This window comes from Lissotriton helveticus, chromosome 2_1 (assembly GCF_964261635.1).
Source record: "Lissotriton helveticus chromosome 2_1, aLisHel1.1, whole genome shotgun sequence".
NCBI lineage: Eukaryota > Metazoa > Chordata > Amphibia > Caudata > Salamandridae > Lissotriton > Lissotriton helveticus.
Genome location: NC_136059.1, coordinates 552087163 through 552103695, shown reverse-complemented (window position 1 = coordinate 552103695; position 16533 = coordinate 552087163). Strand labels below are relative to the sequence as shown.

Sequence of the window (16533 nt, the reverse complement as noted above, 5' to 3'; positions counted from 1 at the left end):
ATCTTCAGCATAGGGATGTACGGGAACAGCACTGGAAATCTGGAAAATTGTAATGTCAAAGGGATTTCCAAAGTCATTATCAAATTTAGGCTTTTAGCTTTAAGCACAGTCACAGCTTCCACAGAAGGCGAAGCGCAATTATTTACTGAAGGCAAAAACACATTCTGCTAGCACTTTTCTAAATATCATCATCAAATAACTTTATTTCGGTTCGTTGAACCATATAAGTGCACAATTATTAAAATACATTAAAAAACGCATAGAAGGCTCCTTAAAATCACGGCGATTCAATAGAATAAAATGAGTTTACATCATATTACATCTTTTGGCAATAAAGCACCTTCCTCCTAAGACAAAAACCAAAAACCTCAAAGAAAGCTCTAAAGAAATAGGCTATAAAAAGGGTCAGTTATGCAATCTGGAGAATCTAGGGTAGTGACACATTTTTGAGGTCCCTGGGTCTATGTAAGAAAACTTTAAAATGCATAGTGGAATTAATATCATTAGGTAAATATACGGAAAGGTAGCAGCAGATTATAAAAGAAACGATGAAACGGGGACAGGTTCTCTGTATTTCCTGCAAATCTGCATAGTACTTGTAATACAGTCTAATACAATGTGGATAATGTCTAAACCTCCCAGCTATTGTAGCTATCGAAATGCCAGCTCGTGAGACCTCACATCAGATTATCTGAGCAATGGACAAAGGAACCGTCTTCTCTGCAGGGTGGAAAGAGAAAAGAAAGGGTATACAGTGCACTGCACTTTGCGCAGTGGCGCCATCACAGGGACTGGGTGGAAGTGAAGAAAACAATGAAACTTGAGTGGGGAAAAGCAACAGAAAATGGATGGAATTGAGGCGAAAACCGGTCAATAAGTATTTATTGTGCTCTTTTTAAGTAACTGGTAGATAAAACGCAGGGGCTACGTTTAGGGAGGGGTTGTTTGTGGCCAGCCATCTATTTCAACACTCCTGCCCGCTGTGCGCAAGATTTTAGTGCATCTAATAAAGAGCTCTTTTACTTTTTGCGGTGACCAGCTGGCGGAGTCAGACTGATGGGTAAAATACTTTTGAAGGCCAAACTCATTGAAACTCCACTTTATATATCGCAGCCGGGGGATGTCTAATGAGTTGTCTGAGGCCATACAGTCAGCCACAATTGTCCTGTGAAAGCGAGCCTTGGGTTTTGTCCAGAGGAGAAGGGCTGTAATTTAACGTACTCTTCCAAAGATACAAGCCCAACATCTTCATGGCAAATAATTGGGGGGTGCGGGTGTGTGTATGTGACTGTGGGACTGCCAGAAGGCTCATATGCCAGCATCAAGAGAGACAATAGCCACACATTTACTTTAACAAATGCAGACTTTCAGATATACTAAAGGCGTTTCTCAAATCTTTCAAGATTGTTAGACAATCTCTTGAATATTCGGATTTCACAGTTTAACATGGACGAAACTTTTCATCTCGTTATCACCCCCATTTACGGTGCAGAAGCACGTGTGCACTCAGCAATGAATAACATCAGGTCTTAATAATTACTTGTGACAAGGTCTATATTTAGGGCGTTGCTCGTCTGGTGGAACATGTAAAGAACCACTTATCAAATCTCAACACAAACATCTGACAAACTGTGAAAAACAGAAGCATCTTTTCAGTGAACAGTGACATCAGAGAGAACAATAATTGATATTTTCAGACCATGTTGCTAACTAATCCTTTCTTGTGCAGTTAATGTCAGCATTAACTAATAACACGAGTTGGAAAAGCCAATAGATACGTTCACGACACTCTCGAATGACAGTTACTTTTTACGTTTTTTCCACAAGCATACGTCACACAGATAAAAATGTAAAAGATAATATGAGGCTGTCTAAATGAGGCAGCAATGTGATTTCCATGAACATGTAAAATAAAAAAATAAAAAATGAACCAAGCACATCATTTTAATAAAAGAACAGGGGTGCTTACCAGCATGCAGGTGTACAGTCAGAGAACCATTTTAGTTGTAATGTACATGAAAGGAACATTAATATAATTGGCATAAAGAAAAAGTACTTCTGACTTTGAATTAATTCAACTTGAAGCCTTCATTTAAAAAATAAGATAAGAATGTTGTAAAAAAATAACAATGCGAAAAGAATGGAAAGCAAAAACACCAGCCCTGGCGTTAAGAGCACTTTTTAGGTGAAGAGGATATATGATCAAGCACTTTACCATCACGCACAGTGCAAAAAGGAAAACTGCTCAAGTAGGCTGAACCACTGCTCTGAGCTGTGTGTTGTGGGCAGGAGCAAATGGGAATGACACTGAATAGGATGATAGAGGTCTGACCAAGATCCCGTTTATGTATCAATGTAAGGAACTTATGTAGGTTGTCATTGAACGGCTCGTGCAATTCAAGGTGTTGTGCTACATGCATAAATACCTGGCAAACACTGGACCCTGTTACCTTAGATCTTTGGTGTTGGCTTTTCGTTGTGTTCCAGTTACCTCAGTCCGGCCGCAATTCTTGAAATAAGGTAATCCCGACAAGGAGGCTGAGCGTTTTCCTTTGTAGAAAATACACTCTGGAATGATCTGCCTCTGCCACGAAGAAAATGCCATTCACTCTCTACGTTTCACAAGTTGTTAAAAGCTCGGCTGTTCTCATCCTCTGATTCTTCCTAAATGTTTTAATGCTTTCAAAGATTGATCTTTGGCTCGACCAACTTTCCGCATTGAGCTGAGCACTGGGAAACCTTCTTTTAGGTAGCCATGCGCTTTACAATATGCATAATAATACCAATAATAAGACGTATGCATTTTTTATTTATTATGTTTTCTAATTACATGAGGCTGGTAGAAAATTTTAATCCAACTCTAGTTCCAGCCTACAAATTTAAAAATATGTTAACACTTAAAGCAGCTGTCAATTTCAGGATAATAGATTAAGGGCCGCATTATGCACTGTCATTGTTTGCGCTGGGGATACCTTTTAAACGGTCACCAGGCACAAGCAATGACAATGTGTCTTATTACAATGTATGTGCTGCCCCCAGGGCAGCCGCAAACTAGTGTGAAAACATAGAGAGGCTGCTGGCAGCTGCTCTGTGTTTACACAGTACACGCGGCACGCCTGTACTGTGTAGTGTACGAGGTATCATCACTTATATCATTGACTTCGAGAAATTAACCTAATTGTGCAAATGGGTGAAGCTGCATTGATTTGGGTGATTTCACGCTGGTCGATATTTCACTTGCGGTTGTGAAAAATACCCTTGAGTGATTGGAATACTGTTGTCACTTTTGTAGATACAAAGAAGGAGTTTATAGTTTATTGTTGAAGTTGTGTGAATGCAAAAGAAATTGTAAAGGAGGATGAACTGCTTCAAAGAATGAGATCATACGTCATAATTTTGCACTGAGATTAGTTGGTTGATGTGCTTACGCGCTGCAATTGGTTGGTGACATCAGGGTGTCGCGCTGGGACTGGATTACAAGAAATGAATATAGTATTTGGATTTGTTAATAAAATTGAGGAAACTAGTAGTCTTAATTGGATTGGTTTATTAAAATGTGACCTATACGAAACAAAACAATAACATTTGATTGACATTTGCCTTGCCACTCGTTGCATTGCAAAAATTAAATGTGTTAAAGAATGTAAGAGTTTAGTACAAGGGGTTATTACTATTCCGGTATGGAAAGATGAAGTGACACCTCCCTAAGGTACGCCTGCACATTTTAAGGAATTTTAGACTGGCAGTTGTTCTCTTGAAATTAGATGAATCGACTCTTTTTTTGGGTTTCGCCTGCCGAAAGGCTGCGCTCTGCGCAGGTTTTCAGCGCAGGTGAAATCCTTTGTTGACTATAAGGAGTTCGGGAACGTCCCCCGGCTCTCATTGGCTAGCTCCATAAATGGAGGCTAGCCATTGAGTGCCGGATCTGGCCGTCAAGGCCGGACCAGATTCGGGGGCGTTCCCGAGATTTTTTCCCTGGGCGGAGTTACGTTTTTTCCGTTCCCTCCCCTTTCACTGAAAGTGATTTCAGATGCGCTGTCCATTCCCGCCCCCTCTGTGTGCCTTTCCGCCCCCCCTCGCTGTCCTGTGCACGTTTCCCGCCGTCTGTGTCCTCTCCCGCCCCCTCCCGCCGTCCGTGTCTTCTCCCGCCCTCCTCCCGCCGTCCGTGTCTTCTCCCGCCCCCTCCCGCCGTCCGTGTCTTCTCCCGCCCTCCTCCCGCCGTCCGTGTCCTCTCCCGCCGTCCGTGTAGAAAGTGAGTTGATGGGAAACACGTAGATGTATCTGTAGCTCGTGCAAGGGTTCGTACCTTACAGTGAAGGGAAAATAGGCTCTGAAATCTGATAAAATCGTCAGAAGTATATGCCGGATGTGGGTAGTCCTTGTGCTGGAGGCAAGAGCCCTCCTTGTGATGGCGGGTGGTGGTTGGGGGCGAGCAGAGTGCTGGAGGCCTCAGTGTTGGATAGTGGGTTGGGGGCAGACTCCTCTTGCAGGAGGGCCTGTGCGCAGGGGAGTGGGCCCAGATCACCTTGTGTTGGGGGTTGAGGGCAGAGATTCCCAAGCGCTCCAGGACCACGTTGCCTCCGACGGCCAATGGCCTTGCACTTGGCACGCTGCGCACACATTCCTCCCACTACCCTCTCCCTCCCTCTGGCTGGAGGTTAGTTTTTATCACCGCACCGCGGTGACCTAACCTGCATGGGGGGATGCCTGGCTCTGCCATGCCTGGCCGGGGGTGGAGGAGAGAGCCGTGCGCAGGCCCCTGAGAGGGACATGGACGGGCTCCGAGCGGAGGGCACCTCTTCCAGCGGCCAGGCCCGGGGCTTCCTCGCCTCCCCCAACGTCTTCGGGCCCACCGCTGGCCGAGCAACATCTGGCTTCGCCTTCTCCGGCCCGGGGAGGTCGTCCGGCGCTGCGCGCTTGGACTCCGGCAAGGATGGGGCCGGCGCGCCCTCCCTGGGCTATGGCTACCACTTTGGGAACGGATACTACAGCTGCCGCATGTCGCACGGGGTGGGGGTGCAGCAAAGCGCCCTGAAGCCCTCGCCTCATGGCGCCTTCCCGGTGGAGAAGTACATGGACGTGCCCGCCTTGGGCAGCGGGGCGAGCGCGCAGGGCAGCGAGGGATCCTCGCGGGCCAAGGAAGTATCCTACTTCCCGGGGTACCCCGGGCCCTACCAGCCCATGCCCGGGTACATCGACGTGGTGTCCGGCTTCGGGCCGGGCGAGCCCAGGCACGAGGCATACATCCCCATGGACGGCTACCAGTCGTGGACCCTGGCGAACGGCTGGAGCGGCGGCGTGTACTGCGCCAAGGAGCAGCCTCAGGGCGCGCACTTCTGGAAGTCATCCTTCGCAGGTGAGGGCTTTTATCCTTCTCATGGACATGACTGGGGCAGCTGCATCTGTCTGGAAGATAGAACGGGGCGCTTTTGCCAAATCCCATTACAGCTCATGGTAAGAAACTGACGAGCAAGGCAGATGCGTGGGTTCACATGGAGGCTGTATACACGGTATGTGAGTGCGTGATGTGCGGTGTGTCTGTGTGTGCGGTGTGTGTATGAAATGGTTGTGTTTGCGTGGTGTGTGCATGGTGTGTACATGGGATATGTGTGTGCGCAGTGTGTGTGTTTGTGCATGGTATGTGTGGGGTTTGTGTTTTTATATGGTATGTGTGTTTCGCGTGTGTGATTATAGCTGTGTGTGGACATGATGTGTGTGGACATGCCATGTGTCGAAGATTCCGGAAGGAAAAAACATATAAGCGCTCCTTCTCAGGAATGGCGCCTAGGATCTGGAACTCACTCCCTCCCGAAACCAGGCTTATCTCTTCCACTACACTCTTTAAAAATGAAGTAAAAGCTATCCTCATGGCTAAATACACTTGAACTATTATCTCGAACTCTGGTAAGACTATATGCACCGATCTGTACTACATGTTTGATCCCTGTGATTATTTGTATTGTTATCTTTTTACCCACTTGATTAGCATTGTAGCCACCTACTTATACTGTTTGATCTATTGATATATCTGTCTGACTATGCTCCCTCATGTACCCATCTGTGTAAAGCGCTCTATCTGCAAAGATCTTGTCCGCGCTATATAAAACTTTCAAATAAATAAAATAAATAAATAGCAATAGACTTTTAAATGCAATAGATACAGTTGTTGCAATATGCTAGGGCGCTAGACCTCGGACCTGGGGACCTGGGTTCGAGTCTCTGTAACGACACCAAAACCTCCTGTGATTCTGGGCAAATCACTTAATCTCCCCGTGCCTAAAAATGAATGTGTGTTCGTCCTCATGTAACGTAACTGGTCCTATGTAAAGCGCTCTGATACCTGATTCAGTTCAGGTCTAGTTCGCGCTATATAAAAACTCTGCAAAAAAAAAAAAAAAAAATGTGTATGTGTGCATGGTGTTTATGTCCGTCTGTCTGTCAAGGGGGATGTTTTAATAATGGAAGTTATGGGCCACCAAAACGTCCACGGGAACACACATGCGCGCGCACTCGGCGTATTTCATTGCAACTCTCAGAATGATTCCCGTAATCACATCGCGTCCGGAGAGCTTTCCTCTGGGCTGAGGGTTTCTGAATCCCATGTGAAGTTTGACAAGTGCACACCACGACACTGCGCTTGACATGCAAACAGCGCCTCGGTTAATATGTGCTTGGAGAAGCCTCCCCACACACTGGCACATGTCGTCAGACGCCACGGAGGTAACAACAGGGGTTGCGCCGCGATTCCTGAATTTCATCAAGTATAAATTATGTGCACTACAACTCGCTTAAGTGCCGGCGATTTATGTGCAGGGAGGCATGCCTTTGATCTCCCATCTGCCCTCCCAGGCGCCTTTCTATTCTCGCCCGTGCTACACGCTCCGGACAAATTCAAACATTGAAACTTTGCGACCGCCACACATATTACAAGACTTTTCTGGAACTCAATTGCTTTTACTTTGGGCTTTTGTTCCGGGGCAACCTTTATCAGTGGATCTGGTGTAAGAAAGCAATGTCACTCTGACATTTTCTGGAAATGAATGTGAATGCGATTCTCTTAGAAAAGCCGAAGTTCTTTCGCATCTGTTGCATGGCAATCAATACATATTGTATGTACATTTTCTTGCGTAACTGCAGTTATTCAGACACCGGATATTCGTGAAAGAATAAAGTATGTATATCAGAATAAGGGCAATTTATTGTTCTTAGTGGACACTGAAATAGCAGACCACGCATTTCTGTTTAGCCAAGTTTATTACATTATATGACTTTGAGCGAAATAAAAAAACACATGTACATCGAACGTTATTAAATACAACACATGTTTACGTAAATTAGTATTTCCTGCTTTTAGCTATCGCTGAAATAAAAGTCAGTACAATTTATCTGTTTTTTAGCAGTAAGAGCATTAAAAATAGCCCAAGATAGTGTCCCTAAATACATTTTTAAAAAGTGCAGTTTAATTAAAAGCAGACGATGGCTGTCCATGAAACGGTAATCCACAGGGTTTCTTCCAATTTGTGAAGTTTGATTTCGGGCCTCGTTTTATCTTAAAATATAAACTATATTTTTACTCAAATCCGTTCATTTTATTAGGTGTTTCTAGTGAAACACTAAGGAATATATGTTGCTTTGTTGTTTCAAACAGTGCACCCTGTGAAATGGTCGTCAGTGAAATAGTACATTATCGGCTTTGTTCTGGTTTGTGCCATTCACTTTTCGGTGACAGTTGTCAGTGGAACAATACACTCTATTTGGTTACAGTGGGTGCAGGTTATGGTTGCTATCAGGGTATTTCGACAGTATCTTGGTGCTGAGAGGCAGTAAGAGTGTGTAAAATACAACTCAAGAATCCTAACCAAGAAACAGGACAGGTCTTCCTACCTCTCTGTGTGCACTGAAAAAGCCCTGACATGTCCTGACACATTTAGCTGCTGGTATTCTGATCCTCACATTTTGGTTGGCAATGAAACATATAAACAATTCGTGCACGTAATTGTTATATATTAGTTAGTGAAAACAAAAAAACTAAATATTTTGCTTAAATTCGTGCAGTTTATTATTAGGCGAAGACGTCAGTCAACTAAGAAATTACATTTTGGTGCGATTAGTGCGGTTTATGATGAGGTGTTGGGTGCCAGTGAAAAAAAATAATATTCATTTTGCTGCCATGTGTGCAGTTTATAAAGAGGAGGTAGCTGCCACTGCAGTATTAAACTATATTTCATGTACAATTATTTCAGTGGGTGCTCAGTTGAGGTGTTACTAGTGAAACAGTAAATTGACTTTTGTATACATTTTGTGCAGTTTAGGAGGTGTGTGTTCTCAAGCAAAAAGCTAAATATTGTGCAACAGTTAGTGGTGTTGGATGGTTGTTACTGAAGCAATAACATGTATTTTATACATTAGAGCAGTTCAATACTTGGTCTTGGTATACACCCAATATGCTTTTTGGGTTTCGCCTGCTGAAGGCTGCGCTCTGCGCAGCTGAAATCCTATGTTGACCATAAGGACTTCGGGGACGTCCCCCGGCTCTCATTGGCTAGCTTCATAAATGGAGGCTAGCCATTGAGTGCCGGATCTGTCCGTCAAGGCCGGACCAGATTCGGGGGCGTTCCCGAGATTTTTTCCCAGGGCGGAGTTACGTTTTTTCCCGTTCCCTCCCCTTTCACTGAAAGTCTGTCCATTCCCGCCCCCTCCGTGTGCCTTTCCGCCCCCCCCCTCGCTGTCCTGTGCACGTTTCCCGCCGTCCGTGTCCTCTCCCGCCCCCTCCCGCCGTCCGTGTCCTCTCCCGCCCCGAATGACGGGAGAGAGGGGAGAACAAAGGAAGGAAGAACAAGCATTTACAATGCAACGGTTTCGCCTTTGGAAAAGTTAGAGCTATTGGCAATGTAAAGGACAATGCCATTTATTTATCTGTTTTCAAAACCAACACATAAATACAAATGTTGTCATTTACAATGCCAATAGCTCAAACTTTTCCAAAGGCGAAACCGTTGCATTGTAAATGCTTGTCTTTATCTGCTTACCAGTTAAAATTGACTCTAAAATCGGCCTCATGGAATCTAAGCTTTGAAATGGATAAGGAGGCCCTCACTGTAAAAAGAGGTACCCTGCCAGTTATTAATTCCTATCAAATTAAGATTGTTCAACTTTATGTTTCCTGGAATCTCCCACATGGGGTACGTCGTTTTTTGTTTCTCCTTAGGCAGGATTTACTTCCTTTAAATAATCTATTGTCAAAATGGTATGGCTCATCAGTAATGTGCAATTTTTGTAACAGCTTTAAACAGGATGCTAAACATGTGTTATTTGTATGTCCGGCTTTAAAACAACACCGCCTTAAATGGTTGAGACCTACTTGCTTAAGACTAAATATCTCCTCTGCCTCTGCTTTCTTAGATGCTATCTGTAATCCGCCAAATGAGAGGTTTTGTTGTACAATTTTAAACTTTTTAAAAAGTTTCTTGGACATATATTAGATTTGTTTTTTGTACTATTTTCTTTTCCTTTTTTTCGCTCCTTTTTCTTTTCCTTTTCGCTATAATTGTTGTAAATCGTATAAATATCATTGTTTGGTGATTTTATGTGGACCTCTGTCATGAGTTCCAAAACATAAATAAAATAAACTCGAAACTCGAAAACTGAGCATGGGTTACATTCTTGTTCGTGGCTTTGCGAATGGAGTCGAATTAATGAAAAAGAAGTTACATTGAGCTTTCCTAGATACGGGACATTTAGCACCAGAATGCTTGATAATTTGAAAGGAAGATTGTATGAGATGAAGCCACCACCTAGACCCCCTCAATATCAAGCTCCGAGTGTGTGGGAAAAGGTTGCAAGGGAGAAGGAGAGGAGAAAATACCAGAGAAGGACAAAAAGAGCAGTGCAGAACTATGCAGATGTTCTATGGGATAAAGAACAATGTAGGTGGAGAAAGGCTATTATGGAGGGAAGGAGATTATATTCAGCTATTACTATGGAAGCAGCTAAGAAGGGAAGTGGAAGCGATCACCAAAAGAAAGATGGGGATGAGTCGAATACTGGTTCAGGGGATGAGATTTTAGAGCACATGCTAGCTTCAAGACCTCCGCCATATACAAACCCTACTGATCACAGAGAATCAAGTGGTGATATGATTGCCAGAATGGCAACTGTTCCTGTAGACCCAGATTTAGCACACATTGAAAGACCCATACAGATACTCCAAATTATCCCACCAGTTGTGGCTCGACCACAGGTTGCAGTTCCAGCTGTGAATAATGTAACTGGAGTGCGCACCACAGCCCAAATAACACCTGTAAATGCCTCAATATTGCTCAGAGTCATTGTAAATGCTCCTCCAAATGTGGAGTTAAGGCCAGAAGTTCATCAAGCTGCCGGAGATGTACCTACAACAGGATTGGTTTCATTTTCACAAAATTCTCAGATGGTTGTGTGGAGACCCCACAGACAGTGCAAACACCAATCGATGGAGGGAAATTAGTCTTCACAGCCCCTATTACTCCTAGCTACATAAATGCTACTGAAAGGGGTTATATGCCGGCTTGGTTAGAAGAAGCAGTGGGAATTAGGAAGACCGAAAGCACAGAGGTGCAAGAGAGGCCAGTTATGGAAAGGGAAACACCTTTAAATGTTGCTCAATTGAAGGTGGAATTAGAAGGAACAATGAGGCAATGTTTAGAATTTGACATATTGAGCAATACCCCAAAAAGGAGTTCATTGGCTGTGTAAGGAGATTATACGAAAAGCAGCTTTAGTGCATGAGAAATTGACAGAATTAGCTCAGAAATACGAGATTGATGTTGCTAAAAAACGTTTCACTTGCAGAGAGAAGCTATAGGGTCCAATTAGATTATCCAGCATTGGAGAACATGAGATTCAGACATGCGTTTACATATTATGGAATTAGTCAAATGCATTCACGAATGGAGTGAAACTGAGAAACTAGAAATTTAATTGGCGGAGAAGCATTAAAAGAAAAAACGATAAGCAGCTATAAGCAAGGAAGCAAGATAAGGGAAGTGTCGGGAAATGACAGTATATCCACTCAGAGAAATAACAGGAGGAATGTATGCACATGTTCGTTTGAGTAGAGGTGACTTGGCAGCATTCAGGAACAATTTCCTGAAATTGAGAGACGGACCAGTGCAATGGGATGAACAAGTGGAACGATTATTAAAGATTTCAAAGGTGTTGTGGACAGATTTTAATACATATTCTAACTTTGTAGTACTTGTTCATATATGGGATGAATTTAAGACTGCGTTACAATGGCTAAAAGAGGAAACTGTGAGGGAGACCAGGACAAATGCACCATCTCCTATAGTGATGGAGAAATATAAAGCAGTGATCACTTTCTTGAAAGGCAGAGTGCCACCAAAAGATTTGGACTGAATTAAAATTAAAAGAACCACAGTGCAAGTATATTATGAACAATTGTTAGAGGTATTTCAGCAGCACAGTGGACAAGAGTATTCAGAGGAAAATTATAAGGGACATTTTTGTGTCACAGTTTGTTTTAGGACTGAAGCCAGTGATCTGTATGCCCATAACTCAAAGCGTGATCTGTTGGCAGAATAAATTGCTTAATTAAATCTTGAGATATTGTGGAAGTTGACTAAAAACTCCCTCTTCCGCCTGGTGTCCCATCATGCACCCTATTCACCCTAACACCGACCAGGCAAGCCGATTTTCCTACTTCAAGCACAGATCTTGTTATACCCCCTCTTGCCTATTTTTCTCTTCGTTGTACTGGCACATGCAAAGAAAATAATGGCCAGCCATCGTGTATCTTACGGGTTTCCGTCCCATTCGATATTTTCCCTTAGACCAGAACGGAGTCAGTTAAGATGGTTGGCTTGGCAAAACCCCCCCCTCCTCTCCAACTCTGTCACAGAACGAGCAGCTCTCGCTCATCAATGATCTCTCAGCTTGCGGGGGCAGCCACGGGTTGTGTCAACAATCAAGGGAAAACCTGATCAAGCACACGAGACAGCCATGAATGAGAATAGTTAACCACAGCCCATTCTCCTTCCTCCCAGCTGCACACATATACCATTGTGAGACATCACCGCCCTTGTGTAAGAAGTAAAGAACGCACAATGCCTCGTCCTCTTTACCTTTCCGACAGAAACGACCCTGTAACAATGCCTCGATTCTCTGTCCCCAGACACTAGTAACTCTGCAACTTGTCACCACAATCACTCCAATGCAATATGTTTGTCTATGTGTAAATGTAATCCAAGTTATTCTTTAAACGAGAACAAGCATGCTATGTCTTCCGTATGATTACATCATGAATGATTGAATCAAGTCCGGGGGAACTCCTTCTTTTGATTGTACTCATAATGTATATAAGTGCTGTTATGTTCCAAGTAAAGCAGACTACTCCTGAACCCGCTTGGTGAAGGAGCTCTCCCTTAACTCGAGTTCTGGAATAAAACCCTTTCAACTCGAAGACCACGGACTCTGCTCCTCATTTTATGTATTACCATTTCTTGGGTAATTATAGAAATTCCGACAGCGAAAATAATTAGTTTTTATTTACCACATTAATTGGCGCCCGAATAGAAACGCTCCCTCTTCCCTACGCGCCGGCGATGTAAGTCGGGTCCTTGTCCCTTCCATACTTTCGACGGACTTCAAGTGCACAACAGCGGGGTGTTCCCGCTAACTCCCTCGAGACGAGGAGGAGACAGACTGCGACTGATCATCCACACGAGGCGGTGAAGAAGATAGCGGAGCGTCCCAACCCAGAGCCCGACCAGTGAGAACGCCGAGTCCGAGGTCTTTGGAGCCCCGATATTCCTGCGCATGCGTCAAGAGTCCGATGACCAGGTCTTCAAAGTTTTGCTTCTTGGTGAGTACCACTGGGAAAGTATAAAGACGGGTTCCATTTTTGGAAAACGGTAAAGACGTGTCTCATTCGTGAGACCGGTACGGTTGCACTATATCCTAGTGTATAAATTGTTTGTTCTGTTTTTGTATATTCCAAGTCTTTTTAACCATAATTAGTTGAGTTTAAGAATGCCTCTGTTTTCCAAATTACGTACGATCGGCACCAAAAAGAATCTATTAGAGAAACCAGTTAAAATCCCGCCTAGAGATACACCTGGACATTTCATGTATAACAAACATGGATTGAGTGCCATATTATTCTTAGACTATACCGAAAAATTAGAAATGGTGCATAGATGGCCCGCCGCAGGTACCTGGGACATAGAATGTATTATGAGAGTAGAAGAAGAGTTATGGAAACGAAAGGCGAGGCCCTCACAGACAGAAGCCATTGAGTTATGGCGTAAGGAAGCACATAGGAGGGCCCAGAAAGAACTAGGGAAAGTCGAGAAAAGTAAGAGAATGTCGGAACAGGCTAAAGAAAAGCAATTACAGGAAGAAGGTGAGAAGGTTTTAGCTGAACAGGCAGATAGAGAAAGAAGCGCCCTTGTTACTGGCATTTATCCCGTTTTGTCAGAAGAAATTATAGAAGAACATCCCAAATCCCCAGTGAAAGTAATTCCCACTGCTCCCGACAATTTTCTCCCTGCCTATCTGTCGGAACCACCCCCCGCTTATGATAACATGCCTAGAACACTCCCGTCTACACGTGCTCCTGAACTAGTAGCCGGTGGTTCCACCTCTGATTTAGGAGTGTCCGGGAACGGGGCTGAGGATAAAGACGATGTCCCGCCTCTTGAGTGTCCTTACGACCCCGAACCCGGTAGTGGCCCAATGGCCACGATGTCAGAGAGATTAAGACAAGCCCTGGGTCAACTCCAGAAGGTCCCTGATATAACTAAGCATTTGGATAGAGTTTATGAGTTCATACGAACAGGTGAAGGTCCGGATACTCTGGTCCAGGTCATGAAAAATAGAAAAGTTCCCATCAGAGGACTGCTCCTGCGGTTCATCATAAATTGTCTGATCCGGGAACTAGACCCGGGTAATGGAAGCGTGGACTCTGAGTTAATAGACCTTAGAGATCAGGTACACAGGGGAGCACACGATCTGGGACATCAGATCGACAAAATAACTAAAAGACTGGTTAAGAAAATTGTCACCATCCACTCTGAGAAAGTCACACAGGAGGACGACTCAGAGGAAGATGAGGGTCCGACACTAGGTAGAATAAATTTCCTGGGTGTAGCGCGACATTGTCCTGGCTCCAAGTGGCGAACCCCGCGAGTGTCGCGGAAAGTTAAAAGATTAGATCCTTCTCCGGAAGACCTTTTTCAGTCCACAGAATGAGCCCTAGATGAATGGATGGACAATGAGCCTCCCCTTACTCAACAAGAAAAGGAATTGGCCCGGTCTGCCACCCATTGGATATCACAGCACCGGGTATACGGCCCAGATATAGTAGCACAAATGTTTCTGGCTCTTCCCCGAGCAGAACAACGGCTAGCAGGTATTTATATGATCCAACACCTGGCTACCTTATACGAGAATAACTTCCACCGATCAGATAAGCTATACAAACTGTTACAAGAAGTAGTGACAGAAAGATGGAGGTCTCGGGGACCGGAATTGATCAATACCATTCTGGACCTGCGCCTCAGTTACCTCCAACTTACCTTAGCTTCATCAGACCATGAACCTTACAGTATAGGCCAATATCCCTTACGAGAAGTCCACCCCATACCCCAGCCAGATGGTACACTGCAACGAATACATGTGTATACTCCCCTTACCAAGTTAGAAATATTGGAAATGAAAAAGCTGGTGCCCTCTCACGAAAAAGGTCCCGGAGGATTTCATAGAGAGTTGAAGGATATCCTCCAAATGGGTAGTTTTACATATCCAGATATAATCATACTACTTAAAGTAATTCTACCTACAGGCATATTTGACAAATTGAAGGAAAAGGACTGGGAGGTGGGTGGTAAAAAGATTACGTGGACTGCCCTAGAAAAAGAAGAGACAGACCGAAAACCAGGTGAAGGTCTAGGTGAATGTGTAAAGGAATTACCCAGTCTCCTCATACAGGTCTTGCCTCTGTTATTGGCAACAAAAAAGGAAGATTGGGATGCCATTTCTGCCTGTAAACAAAAGCCAGACGAGGATACGGGTGATTATTACACCAGATTGGAGAAACGTTTCTCTATAAATAGTGGACTCGCACATAGTAGCGAGGCATATCCTCATCTTTTTGTGTCCAAATTGGTGGACAACGCCTTACCCCCCATCAGAAATAGAGTGTTGAAAATTGAGAGTACCTGGCAAGCAAATAGTCCTTCACAAATGTTACAAATGTTACAGTATCACCACAACAGAATAAGGGAAGAACAGGAACAAGAAAAGAAACGACTAAAAGACACAAAAATGAAGGTACTGGTTGCACAGACGGCACCAGTAAACACGGACCCCAAAGGTAATGTGGGGGCCAATAAAGGTACTTGCAACTACTGCAAGCAACCAGGCCATTTTGTGAGGGAATGCCCAGTCCTGAAACATAACATAGCGACAGGAAAGACAAAAGAACGCCCTCACACTCCCAGACCAGGTAACACTCAGCAGCCTCAGACCATTACCCCTCCACAGGTTCAGACGCCTGCTGCTGCTGCCACACAGATGTACCAGTACGCACAGTCAGATTACCCCGAGTTTGAACCATATGCATGAGACAGCATAGAGAGAGAAAGTGACTTGCCCCTTATCCCAGTTCCAGTGGATCAGAAAGGTCCATATGTACAAGCTCACTTACTGGGACAAGACAGAAAATTCCTCATAGACACGGGGGCGAGTAGGACTACCATAAGTCATAAGGAAGTCCCAGAGGTTCCTCTCTCTGGCTCACATAATATATCTCTGGGCTTTTCAGGAAAACCGATCATAAACAAAGTGTCTGAACAAGTCTCGTTAGGAGTAGGTCCTCTGACACGTACTACTGATCTAGTCCTTACGGAAACGTGCCCAGAGAATTTACTAGGAATCAAGACACTCAAAGAACTAGGAGTAGTAATATGCTGTTCACCGGAAGGAGTAAAATTGTTTCTACGAGATTTCAAAGGACATTTCACAGTCAAAGAATTCGACCCCAGACTAAATGACATGCCACAACATTTGTGGGCAAAAAGCTCGACTGATGTCGGATACATGGATATCACCCCACATCAAGTCACACTCAAGGAGGGTGTAGTCCTACCCCGTATACGACAATATAAGATTCCACCCGAGGCTGAACAAGCCTTACTCAAGATATCCAAGAACTCATAGAACATGGAGTGGTGATAGAGACGGATTCAAATGTTTGCAATTCTCCAGTTCTTCCAGTCCTCAAAAGGACTGACCCTCAGGCACCCCCGCTCTACCGACTGGTGGTTGATCTTCGAGAACTGAACAAATGTGTGATCCCACAATATCCAGTGGTCCCAGATATTTCCTCACTACTGATTGCCATAGACCCCGAAGCTGCATTTTTCACAGTCATCGACTTGAAGCATGCGTTTTTCAGCATTCCTATACATCCCGACAGTCAATATCTATTCGGATTCAGTTTAAAAGGACGAAGTTTCAGGTTCACTAGAGCTC

At 44.2% G+C, this 16533-nt stretch overlaps 1 protein-coding gene and 1 pseudogene across 1 annotated transcript in view; one reads left to right on the top strand and one right to left on the bottom strand.

Annotated features, from left to right (window-relative positions):
• TBCA (tubulin folding cofactor A) overlaps positions 1-16533 on the bottom strand; it is a 354401-nt gene that overhangs the window by 64202 nt on the left and 273666 nt on the right. The gene's annotated exons all lie outside the window — the stretch shown is intronic.
• On the top strand, positions 4771-5466 carry LOC144819104 (homeobox protein Hox-D13 pseudogene; annotated as a pseudogene).